Source organism: Elephas maximus, chromosome 3 (assembly GCF_024166365.1).
Source record: "Elephas maximus indicus isolate mEleMax1 chromosome 3, mEleMax1 primary haplotype, whole genome shotgun sequence".
In the NCBI taxonomy this organism is placed as follows: Eukaryota; Metazoa; Chordata; class Mammalia; order Proboscidea; family Elephantidae; genus Elephas; species Elephas maximus.
In genome coordinates this window covers 163,976,236-163,988,409 of record NC_064821.1, presented here as the reverse complement: position 1 = coordinate 163,988,409, position 12,174 = coordinate 163,976,236, and positions in this window count along the sequence as shown.

The following is a 12,174-nucleotide window of genomic DNA, read 5'->3' as shown; positions in this document are numbered from 1 at the left end:
CTCATTGTAGTTTCAATTTGCATTTCTCTAATGGCTAATGGTGGTGAGCATTTCCTCATGTCTCTTAGCTACCTGAATATCTTCTTTAGTGAAGTGCCTGTTCATATCCTTTGCCCATTTTTTAGTTGGGTTGTTTTTTTGTAGTTGAGTTTTTGCAGTATCATGTAGATTTTAGAGATCAGATGCTGATTAGAAATGTCATAGCTAAAAACTTTTCTGCAGTCTGTAGGTAATCTTTTTACTCTTTTGGTGAAGTCTTTGGGGGAACATAGGTGTTTGATTTTTAGGAGCTCTCAGTTACCTAGTTTCTCTTCTGCAATGTTAGTAATGTTGTGTATACTGTTTATGCCATGTATTAGGGCTCCTAACATTGTTGCATTTTTTCTTCCATGATCTTGATCGTTTTAGATTTTATGTTTAGGTCTTTGATCCAATTTGAGTTAGTTTTTGTTCATGGTGTGAGGTATGGGTCTTGTTTCATTTTTTCGCATATGGATATCCAGTTGTGCCAGCACCATTTGTTAAACAGACTGTCTTTTCCCCATTTAACTGACGTTGGGCCTTAGTCAAATATCAGCTGCTGATATGTGGATGAATTTATGTCTGGATTCTCAATTCTGTCCCATTGGTCTATGTATCTGTTGTTGTACCAGTACCAGGCTGTTATGACTACTGTGGTGGTATAATAGGTTCTAAAATCAGGTAGAGTGAGGCCTCCCACTTTGTTCTTCTTTTTCAGTAATGCTTTTAGGACCTCTTTTCCTTCCATATGAAGTTCGTGATTTGTTTCTCCAACTCATTAAAAAAGTCATTGGAATTTGGATTGGAATTGTCTTATATCTATAAATGGCTTTTGGTAGAACAGATATTTTTACAATATTAAGTATTCTTATCCATGAGCAAGGTATATTTTTCCACTTATGTTCCACGTATGTCTTTTGGTTTCTTGCAGTAGTGTCTTGTAGCTTTCTATGTGTAAGCCTTTTACATCTCTGGTAAGAGTTATTCTGAAGTATTTTACCTTCTTGGGCGCTACTGTAAATGGAATCCAACTAATTTTTGTATGTTTATCTGTGTCTTGATACTCTGCTGAACTCTTCTATTAGCTTCGGCAGTTTTCTTGAGGATTCTTTAGGGCTTTCTCAGTATAAGATAATGTCATCTGCAAACAGAGATACTTTCACTTCTTCCTTACCAATCTGGGTGCCCTTGATTTCTTTATCTAGCCTAATTGCTCTGGCTAGGACCTCTAGCACAATGTCGAATAAGAATGGTGATAAAGGGCACCCTTGTCTGGTTCCTGATCTCAGGGGGAAAGCTTTCAGACTCTCTCCATTTAGAATGATGTTGGCTGTTGGCTTTGTATAAATGCAGTTTATTATGTTGAGGAATTTTCCTTGTATTCCTATTTTTGGATAGCCAAGAAATCTTTAAAAGCGAAGAAGAGGGTGGTGAATCTTGTGCTATAAGAAATCAAATGTACTACCAATCTATGGTAATTTAAGTGGTATGGTACTGGCGTAGAAGCAGTAGAGCTAAAAAGAAGCCTCGGAAACATTTATCTATGTGGGAATTATCATATATCTTTGGGAATTAGCATATGCTAGAAGCATCATTTCAATTTTAATGGGAAAAGGATGAACAAGTGAGTACATGGCACTGAGAGAATTTGCTCTCCTTTTGCAAAAGTAAATCTGATCCTCATCTCACACTATACATATACTCTGAAATAAATTAATAATGAATTACAGGCCTCTCATGTAAAAAATAAGGCACAAAAATACAAAAAATATAGGAGAGTTTAGTTTTCACTGATGTCTGTTCCCGGCACCTAGAGTGTGGTTAGCACAGAGAATGAACTCAATAAATATATGTTGAATAATTTAAAAAATAAATTTATTTAGAAGAGAGTACCAAACCAAAACGCTTTGCTGTCAAGTCAATTTTGAATCCTAGTGACCCTATAGGACAGAATAGAGCTGTTCCATGGAGTTTCCAAGGAGCAGCTGGTAGATTTCAACTGCCGAGCTTTTGGTTCGCAGCCGTAGCTCTCAACCACTATGCCACCAGAGTAAGGCCTTTGTAAATAAAACACCAAACTCCAAAATCAATAAAGAAAATGATTGACTGGCTTTACTATGTAAACCTCAATAACTTTTAAATGTTAAAACAATCTATAAACAAAGTTGATTTTCAAGAAGCAGTGTGGAAAAGAACATTTTTGATATTATCTAATACTCAAAGAATTTACATGTAATCTTCTTTAAAGCCCTCCTAAGTGTTTTTTTTTTAGGTGTTAAGAGGAAACCCTGGTGGCGCAGTGGTTAAGTGCTACGGCTGCTAACCATAAGGGTTGGCAGTTCGAATCCGCCAGGCGCTCCTTGGAAACTCTATGGGGCAGTTCTACTCTGTCCTATAGGGTCGCTATGAGTCGGAACCGACTCGATGGCACTGGCTGGGTTTAAGTGTTTAGAAAAAGATAAATAACAAAAGAAGAAAATAGTCTTCTCAGAGAAGAAGAAATGTAAATGTTTAATAAACATGAAAATCTGCTCAACCAAATTAGTAATCAAAGAAATGCAAATTAAAAGAAGATATAATTATCTCCCTGAAATAAATGCCTAAGATTGATAATGTTCATTGTCATTGACACATTATTGTTATTAGCTGCCATGGAGATGCCCTAGATCATGGCGGAGACCCCATGCACAAGAAAAGAGTGCCCAGTCCTGTGCCATTCCCATGAAGGCATACCAAAAAAAAAACCAAACCCACTGCCTTTGAGTTGATTCCGACTCATAGCGACCCTATAGGACAGAGTAGAACTGCCCCATAGAGTTTCCAGGGAGCGCCTGGTGGATTTGAACTGCCAACCTCCTGGTTAGCAGCTGTAGCTCTTAACCACTATGCCACCAGTGTTCCCCATGAGGGCACAGCGGAATGGATATTCTCCTCCAGTGTTGATGGGAGTATCAATTGCTACATCCTTGGGGAAAAGGTATAGGGAAAGTCTTGCGGCAGTGTTGTTATGTACCGTTGAGTCGATTCTGACATAATGATCCTATATGACAGAGTACAACTGTCCAATAGGGTTTCGTAGGCTGTGACCTTTACAAGAGCAGATCACCAGGTCTTTTCTCCCACAGAGAGACTGGTGGGGTCAAACAGCTGACCTTTTGGTGAGCAGCTGAGCACCTAATCATTGCGGCACCAGGGCTCCTTCATTTGACACAAAAGGCCGGTAGTTCGAATCTATCAGCTGCTCCTTGGAAAACTATGGGGCGGTTCTAGTCTGTCCCGTTCGGTGGCTTTGAGTTGAAACCGACTTGGGAAAATTGGTTTTATATAGCCATTCTTCCAAGCAATTCTACTTTCAGAAATTTAATCTACAGAAACCTGACTTAACTGCACAAGTGATCATGTATACTAGGAAGTTCACTGCAGTATTACTTAAAATATTTAAATACCTAAGTGATCATCAGTAGGGGAGGAATTAAATAAATTACGTTATTTCTTGTCTACTAAATATAATTCAATGGTTAAAAAGAAAGAAGATGTATACTGACATGGAAAACTGTAAAAGATATCTTGAAAGTGAGTAAAAGAAGTTTGAAAAAATATGTATCTTTGTCAGTTTTGCTATCTGTTGTATTCTCTGTGCCTAGGGCAACGTTGGAGCCCTGGTAGCATAGTGGTTAAGAGGGCAGGCTGCTAACCAAGAGGTCGGCAGTTCGAATCCACCAGCCACTCCTCAGAAACCCTGTGGGGGCAGTTCTACCTGTCCTATGGGGTTACTATGAGTGGGACTTGACTCGATGGCAACGGGTTTGGTTTGGTTTAGGGCAATGTTTGGCACATGGCACGGCTCAAAAGTATTTGTTGATTGTATGTTGTTGCTGTGTGCTGTTGGGTTGATTGTGACTCACAGCGACCCTGTAGGACAGAGTAGAACCACTCCTTAGGGTGGTCTTTTCTCCAGAGGAGCTGCTGGTGGATTTGAATCACCGACCTTTCAGTCAGCAGCCAAGTTCTTAACCATTGCGCTGCCACCATGACTCATTGTTGGATGCATGTTTTTAGGTGCTGTCAAGTCAGTTCTGAGCCATAGAGATCCTATGGACAACAGAACAAAACCCTGCTGGGTCCTGCGCCATCCTCATAACCGTTGATTTGTTTGAGCCCGTTGTTGCAGCCACGATGTTAATCCACCTCATTGAGGGTCTTCTTCTTTTTTGCCGACCCTATAGTATGATCCAATTTATCTGAATGGAATCTTCCTCTCACATAAGTATAAAAAAAAAAAAAACCAAACCCAGTGCCGTCTTAAACTCAGGTTGTAGGGTAGTATACATAAAAAAAAAAAAAATCTCTGTGTTCAAATGTTGGCTCAATCACTTACTGATTCATGACTTTGAGCAAGTTATCTTCTTTAAGACTCATGTCTCTTATCAGCAACTAAGGATAACCACACATCCCACCTCATAAGAATACTGTGATGATTCAATGTGCAAATCACACAGCATGTCCCTGACACGTGAGTTGTTCTTACTGTTCTCAATTTCCCTATTCTTTCCACTGTGCCACATGGACACTCTAAGCACTTCTTGGTGTGAACATAGAGATAACATTTTGGAGTTTCCTGAGATGTGGGGAAGTGTGGTCTTTTGTGGTGGTTTGTGCAGGACAATAATTTACTATTTTGAAAGACAAAACTGACAATATATATGTATTATTGTGTAGCACAGTGGTTAAGTGCTCAGCTGCTAATCAAAGTAGGCAGTTTGAACCCACCAACCGCTCCAAGGGAGAAAGATTTGGCAATTTGCTTCCGTAAAGATTTACAGCCCTGGGAACCCTATGGGGCAGTTCTACTCTGTCCTACAGGGTTGCTACAAGTTGGAATTGACTTGATGGCAATGGGTTTGGTTTTAGACTGGTTTGTAGAGCCTTAGCTGCCTTTGCCCTAGCCTGCCTTCTCTCCCTAGTCTATCACCCCTCACCCCAACATCTGAGAAGGGCCTAGAGTAGGGGTTTATATTCAGAAAATACATAATAAGCACCTACTATGAGTCAGCACTCAGGAATTCCTGCTTGGTACAAATGGCTAATTAAACACTGGTCTACTAACTGAAAGGTTGGCAGTTCAAATCTACCCAGAGGCATCTTGGAAGAAAGGCCTGGTGAACTGCTTCTCAAAGGCCACAGCCTTGAAAACTATGGAGATGTTCTACTCTGCACACAAGTGGTTCACCATTAGTTGATATTGACTCAACAGCAATTAGTTTGGGTTTTGATATGAGCCAGCACTAAAAATACAATGGTGCATATACCCCCAGCTTACAGTCTGCTGGTGGAGAATGACAATTAACAATCAATAACAATAAAGTGTGGTGAATGCTGTGATAGGGAAGGGGGTAGAGGGAGTTATGAAAGCACATAATAGGGCTCATGACCTAATTTAGGAGGTCAGAGGAAGTGAGGTCCAAACCAAAACCCAAAGGATGAATTAGGAGCTAAAAGGGCAAGGAGGAGCTGAGGAGAAGGGTGGGATGTTCCAGACTGGGATAACTGCTTATGAAAAGGGTTACTGGAGAATGTAGGAGCATTACAGTATGGCTGGAGCTCTCCAGTGGGAAGCGTGGGGTAGCAGGAAATAAAGTTACCAAGATACTCAAAGGGCAGATAGAGAAGGGCCTGGGAAACCATGTTTGGGAGTTTGGAATTATTCCAAAGAGCAATGGGGAGCTTTCAAAGCAGGCAGATGTCCAGAAAGACCACTGTATTTAAAACCAAACGGTTTCAGAAAGACCATTCCAGCTACACTATGAAAATGGAAGAAGGTAAAACTGCATTCAGGAAGATGAGTTAGGAGGTTATTATGGTAATCTAAAGGAGGAACCCACCACCCTTCTGTCAGTTTGTTGTACTGTGGTGGCTTGTGTGTTGCTGTGATACCGGAAGCTATGCCACTGGTTATTTCAAATAACAGCATGGTCACCCATGGTGGACAGGTTTCAATGGAGCTTCCAGACTAAGAAAGACTGGTAGGAAGGATCTGGGGATCTACTTCTGAAAAAACTGGCCAATGATAACTTTTGGATAGCTGCTGAACATTGCCTGACATAAAAAAAAAAAAAACCAAACCCACTGCCGTCGAGTCTATTCCGACTCATAGCGACCCTATAGGACAGAGTAGAACTGCCCCATGGAGCTTCCAAGGAGCAACCGGCAAATTTGAACTGCCGGCCTGTTGGTTAGCAGCTGTAGCACTTAACCACTATGCCACCAGGGTTTCCTTGTCTGACATAGTGACAGAAAATGAGCCCCTCGGGTTGAAGGCACTCAAAATACAACTGGGGAAGAGCTGCCTCCTCAAAGTAGAGTTGGCCTTAATGATATGGCTGGCGTCAAGCTTTTGGGACCTTCATATGCTGATGTGGCACAACTCAAAATGAGAAGAAGAAGCTATAAACAGCCATTAATAATTAGAACGTGGAATGTATGAAGTATGACTCTAGGAAAACTGGAAGTCGTCAAAGATGTAACAAAGCATTTGAAGACTGATATCCTAGGCATTAGTGAGCTGAAATAGACTGATATTGCCCACTTTGAATCAGACAATCATATGGCCTACTATAACAGGAATGACAAATTGAAGGGGAATGGCATCGTGTTCATCATCAAAAGAGCATTTTAAGATCTATCCTGAACCACAACACTGTCAGTGATAGGATAATATCCACATGACTACAAGGAAGACCAGTTAATACAACTATTAGTCAAATTTACACAGCAACTACTAATGCCGAAGATGAATAAATTGAAGGTTTTTTACCAACTTCTGCAGTCTGAAATTGATCAAACATACAATCAACACACATGGCTAATTACTGGTAACTGGAACGTGAAAGCTGGGAACAAACAAGAAGGATCAGAAGTTGGAAAATATAGTCTTGGTGGAAGAGAAGATGCCAGAGTTCACATGTAGAATTTGGAAGACCAATGACCTGTTGTTTTTGTTGTTGTTAGCTGCCTTCAAGTCAGTTCCAACTCACAGCAACCCTACGCAAGTGACTCTATGCACAACAGAATGAAACACTGCCCAGTCCTGCACCATCCTCACAATTGTTGCAGCCACTGTGTCAATCCATCTCTTTAAGGGTCTTCCTCTTTTTTGCTGACTCTCTATCAAGGATGATGTCCTTCTCCAGGGATTGATCCCACTTGATAATGTGTCCAAAGTATGTGAGATGTAGTCTTGCCATCCTTGCTTCTAAGGAGCACCCTGGTTGTACTTCTTTCAGGAGAGATTTGTTTGTTCTTTTGGCAGGCCATATTCAATACTCTTTGCCAACACCACAATTCAAAGGTGCCAGTTCTTCTCCAGTCTTTCTTATTCATTGTCCAGCTTTTGCATGGTTATGAAGTGATTGAAAACACCATGGCTTGCGTCAGTCGCAGCTTAGTCCTCAAGGTGACATCTTTAATTTTCAACACTTTAAAGAGGTCTTTTGCAGCAGATTTTCCCAATGCAATGTGTCTTTTAATTTCTTGACTGTTGTTTCCATGGATGTCGATTGTGGATCCAAGTAAAACAAAATCCTTGGCAACCTCAATCTTATCTCCATTTATTGTGATGTTGCTTATTGGTTCAGTTGTGAGGATTTTTGTTTTCTTTACGTTGAGGTGTAATCCATACTGAATGCTGTGGTCTTTCATCAGTAAGTGTCTCAGGTCCTCCTCACTTTCAGCAAAAAGCAAGGTTGTGTCATCTGCATAACGCAGGTTGTTAATGAGCCTTCCTTCAATCCTGATGCCCTGTTTTTCATATAGTCCAGCTTCTCGATTATTTGCTCAACATATAGATTGAATAGGTACAGTGAAAGAATACAATCCTGACGCACACCTTTCCTGACTTTAAACCATTCGTTGGAAATACCTTTCTTCACAACTATACATGTGGAGCTTGCCAGATGGAATACACAGGAATCAAGTCAACTGCAACTGTGGAAAGAGACAATAGAGAAGCTCAAGACCAGGGGCCAGCTGTGGAATAGATCATCAATTGCTTATATGCAAGTTCAAGTTGAAGCTGAAGAAAATTAAAACAAGTCCATGAGAGCTAAAATATGACCTTGAGTAAATCCCACTTGAATTTAGTGACCGTTTCAAGAATAGACTTGATGAATTGAACACTAATTGGGGACAAGGATTAGAAGGCAGGAGGGGGCAGAAAAGCTGGTAACAGGGAACCCAAAGTGGAGAAGAGAGAGTGTTGACATGTTGTGGGTTTGTCAACCAATGTCATAAAATAATATGTGTACTAACTGTTTAATGAGAAACTAGTTTGTTCTGTAAACCTTTATCTAAAGTACAATAAAAAAAAATTACCAAAAAAAGAAAGAAATCAAATGACCTGTTGCATTGGGCAAATCTGCTGCAAAAGACCTCTTTAAAGTTTTGAAAAGCAAAGATATCACCTTGAGGACTAAGATGCACCTGACTCAAGCCATAGTATTTTCAATCTCCTCATATGCATGTGAAAGCTGGACAATGAATAAGGAAAACTAAAGAAGAATTGATGCCTTTGAATTATGGTGTTTGCAAAGAATATTGAATACCATGGACTGCCAGAAGAACAAACAAACCTGCTTTGGAAGCAGGACAGCCAGGATGCTCCTTAAAAGCGAGGGGGGTGAGACTTCATCTTACTTACTTTGGACCTGTTATTAGGAGGGACCAGTCCCTGTAGAAGGACATAATCCTTGGTAAAGTAGAAGGTCAGGGAAAAAGAGAAAGGCCCTCAACAAGATGAATTGACACAGTGGCTCTAATGATGGGCTCAAGCGTAACAACAATTGTGAGGATGGCACAGGACGGGCAGTGTTTCATTCTGTTGTACATAATGCCACCATGAGTCAGAACTGACTCAACAGTACCTAAAAATAACAACAACAAAAGGAGGGATTTGAGCTTTGGTTGTGCAATGGTTATGTGCTTGGCTGCTACCCAAAAGGTGGGCAGTTTGAACCCACCAGCCATTCTGCAGAAGAAAAGACTTGGTGATCTGCCCCTGTAAAGATTTACAGACTTGGAAACCGTATGGGACAGTTCTAATCTGTCATGTAGAGTTGCTATGAGTCAGAATGGACTTGCTGGCACACGAAAAAAATGAGAGGAGGGATGACGGTGATCTGGTTTAGGATGGTGCATGGGGATGACAAGGCATTTTAGAAATAACGAGTAGATATAATCAACAGGACTTAGTGATTGATTAGATGGGAGAGCTGAGGGAGAAGAAAGAATTAAGGATGACATCCAGGTTTGTGACATGAACAACTGGTTTTTTAGCTGTTAGTCTTGCATCTAAGAATCTTGTTGAACTTTCTCTTTTGTTCTAATTGTTTGACTGTAGGTTCTTTTAGCTTTTCTATGTAGACAATTATATTGACCATAAATAAGGATGGTTTAGTCCCTTCTCTTCATTTTTATAGATGTTGTATCAAAGTTCATTCAGGAAAAGACAAACTGTTTTTGGTGTTTCCAGAAGAGAGATTTAATAGAGGGGATTAAGCACTTACAAAACTGTTAGGAGTAGTGAAAGTCAGGGGAAGCTGCTGCTAGCTTTGAGGTTCATCTTGGCAGATGTGGTCTTGCAAATCAGAAAGTTACTGTTACCACCCAGGTTAGGAAACTGCAGTAAACTGCCACTGATGATCCGGGGTAGGTGACAGAGGGTACGTTGAGAACATGGCTAATCCTTTTTTCTGCCAAAACCCAAGCATCTATAAGCCACTGCCAGAGAGAGGATAAGAAGGCTTGCTTCTAATTCCCTTCCGTCTTCAGCAATGGCTCCAGCCATCAATGAGTGCATCTGGTTGGCTGAATGCTAACGGTATTCAGAACCCCAGAGGGAAGTAGGTCCCAGGCTTTCAGTCCCTGTAATAAAGAGCAGGGATAGTGGAAATAGAAGCTAGTTGCAAAACAAACCAGTGAAAATCAATATCCAGCACAGTTTTGCCTTGTTTACTAGGCCTATCCTTTTGTAGGAGACCTGGTGATGCAATGGTTAAAGTGGTCGATTGCTACCCTAAAGGTTGGTGGTTTGAAACCACCAGGGCTCTGCAGAAGAAAGATATAACAGTCTGCTTCCATAGAGGTTTACAGCCTTGGAAATCCTATGGAGTCTCTCTGAGTCAACATCAACTCGACGGTAGTGGGTTTGGTTTTTTTTTTAAATACTTTTGTAGGAGCCCTGGTAGTGCAGTGGTTAAGAGGTTGGCTGCTGGCCAAAGGTCAGCAGTTCAAATCCACCAGCTGCTCCTTGGAAACCCTATGGGGCAGCTCTACTCTGTCCTATAGTGTTGCTATGAGTTGGAATGGACCTGATTGCAGTGGGTGTGGTTTTTGGTTATTCTTTTCTAAGGTGTCCCTGGGTGGAGCAAGGTTTAACATGACCAGCTGATAACTGAAAGGATGGTGGATTGAGTTCACCCAGATGTACCTTAAAAGAAAGACCTGGTGATCTACTGCCCAAAACCAGCCATTGTAACACCTATGGGACACAGTTCTACTCTGATACACGTGGAGTTGCCATGAGTCAGAATCAACTCAACAGCAAGTGTTCTGTTTTGTTTTGGTTTTGGTTTATCATTTTGTATCCCATGCAATGTTCTGACTGCCCCCATCATATCAAATCAATACAAAGGCTACTTAAGCTGCTGGGAAAATGTGGGTTATTATATGCCTCTGGCAGTAACTGTGACAGTGACATTGAAGCAGGGACAGAGACTACCTTAATAACTTATGATTTACAAAGAATCAGAGAACTCTAGAGTTTGAAGTGCCCTTAGAGACCCAGTCCTTCCATTTACACAGATATGGAGACTGAGCAGTTCCCGCGATTCCCTACTTTGCTAAAAATTGGTTATCGAGCTCATCTTTTCCTTTTTCCAGTCAGGGGACCCTCTATGGACAGCCTTCAAGACTTTCTAATACCTAGTTTCTAGTACTGTGTTAGGTGCATAATAAGTAATTAATCAAGCATTTTTAAATTGTTGTAAAAATATATACCACACAACATTTGCCAATTCAATGTTTTTCACATGTACAATTTAGTGACAGCAATTACACTCATCATGTTGTACCACCATCACCATTATCTGCTGCCACATTTTCCATCACCATAAACAGAAGCTCAGTGCTTCCTAGACAATGACTCCTTCTATCCCTCCCACCCCTGGTAACCACTAATAAACTTTGGTCTCATACATTTGCCTATTCTGGGTATTTCAAGTAAGTGAGCTCATACAATATTTATCCTTTTGTAATTGACTTCACTCAGCATAACGTTTTCAAGCTTCATTTATGTCATAGTATGCATGGAGGTTTCATTTCTCTTTATAGCTAAGTAATATCGCATGGTATGAATATACTGCATTTTATTTGTCCATTCATCTGTTGATGGGCTCTTCGGCTGTTCACACCTTTTGGCTGTTGTGAATACTGCTGAGGCAAACATTACTGTACTTGTGCCTGTTGGTGCTGCTGCTTTAATCAAACTTTTTTAATACATGGGTGCATGGATGTCCTATTTATGAAATCGCTCAAAGTCACTCTTGTATGACTTCCTAAAGGGCAGCATGTTCCCAAGGGAACCAGGGAAATCTTGTTTTGTTTTTCTTTGTGGCAGACATCATATATTGACTGGCTCATACCCATCCCTAACTTCATTTTCTCTTGCCCACCTCGTTTATAAAGCCCAGGAAAGCTAAAAACTCACTTTCCCAGGCTCCTTTTACCCAGTGTTTGAAGTGACCATGTGACAGTTTTGGCCGATGAAAGGTAAGCAGAAGTCTGCAGGAGTTTTCTGCTAAAGATTACTTTTCTGAGAAAAAAGGACAAAAGGAGGTAGGCTCTTTCCTTGCTCCTCTTTCTGCCTAGAGAGTGAGTATACTGGTTGCACCTATCTCAGCTTTCTTATGCCCATAAGAGAAAAGCTGAGAGAATCACAGAGACATCCCTGATGTTGATGCTGAGCTGCCAAACCATCACCAACAACCACCTACCTCCTGACAACCTGTTATGTGAAAGAAACAAACCCCCCTTTGTTTAAGCCACTGAATTTCTATTCCTTGCTCCTATAATCTTTCTGTTCCAATGGAAATATGCTTT